Genomic DNA, 3,423 nt, shown 5'->3' with positions numbered 1-3,423 from the left:
AAAAATATAGTTATGCTTTGTTTAGTACAGACAGTTAAGATATTCTGCTAGTACAACCAAAATCATAATAAAATCAACTTCTAATATCCTTCTTATATAAATTCTTTACCAAATACATCACAAACCATTTCCCAGTTGTTTCCTTTGAAAAGGACCAATCAAAATGATTGAAATGGAAAAGAATTTTCTTATGTTGAAACATAAACAGAAAACTGGATGAGAAAGTTAAGACATAAAATACTTTACAGAAAGTTTAATGATTTCCTCAAAGGAGGAAAATACACATTTAACCAAAAATGTTATTAGTAAGACTTTATGAAAGTCAGAGAAGACCTCAGGGCAGCTAAAGTATTCTATCTTCAGAGAATCAGGTCACCTATAAACAGAATACAAAAAACTGAATTCTGAGTAGCAAAAATAGAAATAATAAGACAATGACTGATGTCTTTATTATGCCAAAGTGAATTAACTCAGCCTTAGAATTATGAGGGGTAAGTCCTAAAACGTTAAGTGTGAAATAAAAACAATTATTTTTATTTGATACTGTAAAAATGATTCCACAAAGAAAACACCACCATCAAAAATACCTGTACCATAGAAATGAAAGTGAGTTAAATTACTGCTAAATTTGTCTAGTAAAACTAGCCCTCTGAGATGTAGGCAGTGCTTCCATTTTCTTCTTTCTGTATTTTATTTTTTCCTTCTTTTTCTTCTTTCTCTTCTTTCTTTCCTTTTTCTTTTCTTTCTTTCTGTCTGTCTTTCTTTATTTTTTCTTTTTTCGTTGATGTAGTGAACTTTATTGATGGCATTCAAGACAATAGAGCTTACTAAGGTCCTCTTATTATTGCCAGGGTCTAGGATGGAAACTGTGATGTAGATGCTCGAGTCTGGACCTGGGTTCCGAAAGGCTCCTCAGCAGCCTTGCTCTCATGTCATTGTTGGGGTGAGTAGTCCAGGGCTTCTTATTCCTTGAAGGTCTTGTAGGCCATGAGATTCCTGACCCTGTTGCTATAGCCATAATTCATTGCCATACCATGAAATGACCTTTACAAAGTTGTCATTGAGAGCAATGGAAACTCCACTATCAACGTGGGAAAGTGGGAGGGAGTCACTGTTAAAGTCTCAGGAGATAACCTGTCCCTCAGTATAGCCCAGGTTGCCCTTTACTGGGACCTTGGATGCCTGCTTCATCACTCCATGATGTCATTATATTTGACAACTTTTTCCAGGTAGCATGTCAGATCCACAATTGACACATTGTGAGTAGAAACATGGAAGGCAATGCTAGTGACCTTCTTGTTCAGTTCTGGAATGATCTTGCCCACAAACTTGTCAGCACCAGTGGATATAGGGATGATGTTCTGGTCAATCCCATAGCTATCAATACTGATTGCATTGATAGCCTGGACTGTCATCATGAGTCCTTCCACAGTGACAAAGTTTTCATGGGTAGTGTTGCCTGGGAGGCTAAGCAGTTGGTGGTTCAGGAAGCATTGATGACAATCTTGAGTGAGCTGTCATACTTCTCATGGTTCACACTCATTAGAGCATTTGCAAAAAAGGGAAGAGATAATAATATTTTGGCCTTACCCTTCAAATGGATCAGCCTTCTCCATGGTGGTAAAAACACCAGCAGACTCCACAACATACTCAGCACCAGCATCACCCTATTTGATGTTGTGAGATCTCACTTCTGGAAGATGGTGATAGGTTTCCCATTGATGACAAGCTTCCCCTTCTCAGCCATGACTGTTCTGTTGAACTTGCCATGAGTGGAATCTTATTGAAACTTGTAGACCATATAGTTGATGTCCATGAAGAGTTCATTGATAGCAAAAATTTACACTTTGCCACATGTAGCCCTGCTAACCTAATACCCAAAACAGCCAAATCCCTTCACTTCCATCTTCACCATTGTGTTTAAGGGATGAGGTTGGCACTATGTGAGAAGATGCAGCTGTTTCTGGACAAGAGAAGTTTATAGAGCCGGACAAATTTAATTTTGCTTCCTATGTAGAACATTGCTACAAGACAACTAACCTTTGTGTTTGTGGAAACTGACAGTACTTGCTTAGAGCAAGGACAGTTTATTTATAAATGTATAGCTTTTACAGAGAGTCTAGGGTTATGTTTATTTATCTTACTTATTGATGTGAGCACCTGCATGACACCTCTATCTGTGGGTTGGGACCACTTTGGGAGTCAAATATGAGATACCTTGCATATCATATATTGCAAAGTGTTGCAGCACCAGGAAGTTTGAGAACCACTGCTCTAGATTTATCTATATCTTATGTTATCTAGGTGGCAGTTACATTTACTGCTTTAGTACTGCATGGCATTATAAGTCCAAGTTTGCAGAAATCCTGTTATAAAATTAGAGCCATATAAACCAGAAATTTGATAGACACAATGGGATTGACTTAGTAACTGGCAGACTGAAGTCACCTATAGCTTCCATTACTATGTAAATACTCTTTAATAAACTGTTTGATTTGTCAAGGTGGACATATGTGAGTCGCTCTTTGAGCTCTTGATACCAACTAATTTTAGAGGCAGACATTACTTTTAGCTTTCCCAGTACTCTACTCCACAGTACCTTAGAATATGGCTCTATTTGCATTTAAGGCCTTTAAATAATAAATGAATGTTAAATGAGGTCACAGGAGTCCTTTCAAATATAGACATGAAGATAATGAAGATTGCACTTGTAATAACAAGAACCTGGGAGTCTGGGTAGCCAAAGAAACATTGTTTATGTGTGAAGTTTGGCACTGCTGAAAGAGAGATTAAAAATGACAGTGTGTCACAGTAGTATATTGAACAGTTTTTATATCCTTGAGCCTAGATCTCTTCCCTCCTTACCTCAGTAACTTTGTAATCTGCAGGGTATAACCTTATATGTCACCTTCCACTTATTCTTGTGTATTTTTTAATGACATGGATTTATCTCTGTATTTTGAGTCTAGTTTATTCCAAGCTTTCATGGCCCATGACTTTATTCATTAGGTATGGTTGGCTCTTAATTTTCTACTCTAAATTTCTATCTTGAATAGAGGTAGGTGAGCTAGCAGGCATTAGCAGACATCTCATGTTGCCTACTTTCTGAACCTTGACACAAGCTGATTCAAGGGTCTTTGGAGAAGGTGCCATTATTATGATTTTAATTGAATCTACTTTTAAAATTTCATACATGTCTACTGTATTTACCTTAATTACTCTCTCCCTCTCCTCCCTCCAACATCTACCATGAATTCTCCAGCCTTCTTAAATACATGGTCTCAATCTTTGCTAACGTTTACATATATATATACAGACAAATAAATAAACCTGCCAAATCCATTTAGTGTTGCTTGTAGGTATAAATTTTTAGGGTTAGTCACCTAGTTTTGGATGATCAATTAGGGCATTCATGTCTGGAGA

General features: G+C 37.0%; 1 pseudogene; it reads right to left on the bottom strand.

Moving 5' to 3' along the window:
- Positions 1-1,190: 1,190 nt before the first annotated feature.
- LOC110302746 lies at positions 1,191-3,153 on the bottom strand (annotated as a pseudogene).
- Between the last annotated feature and the right edge of the window lie 270 nt (positions 3,154-3,423).

This window comes from Mus caroli, chromosome 10 (assembly GCF_900094665.2).
Source record: "Mus caroli chromosome 10, CAROLI_EIJ_v1.1, whole genome shotgun sequence".
Taxonomy (NCBI): domain Eukaryota; kingdom Metazoa; phylum Chordata; class Mammalia; order Rodentia; family Muridae; genus Mus; species Mus caroli.
This window is presented reverse-complemented; position numbering and strand designations above follow the sequence as displayed.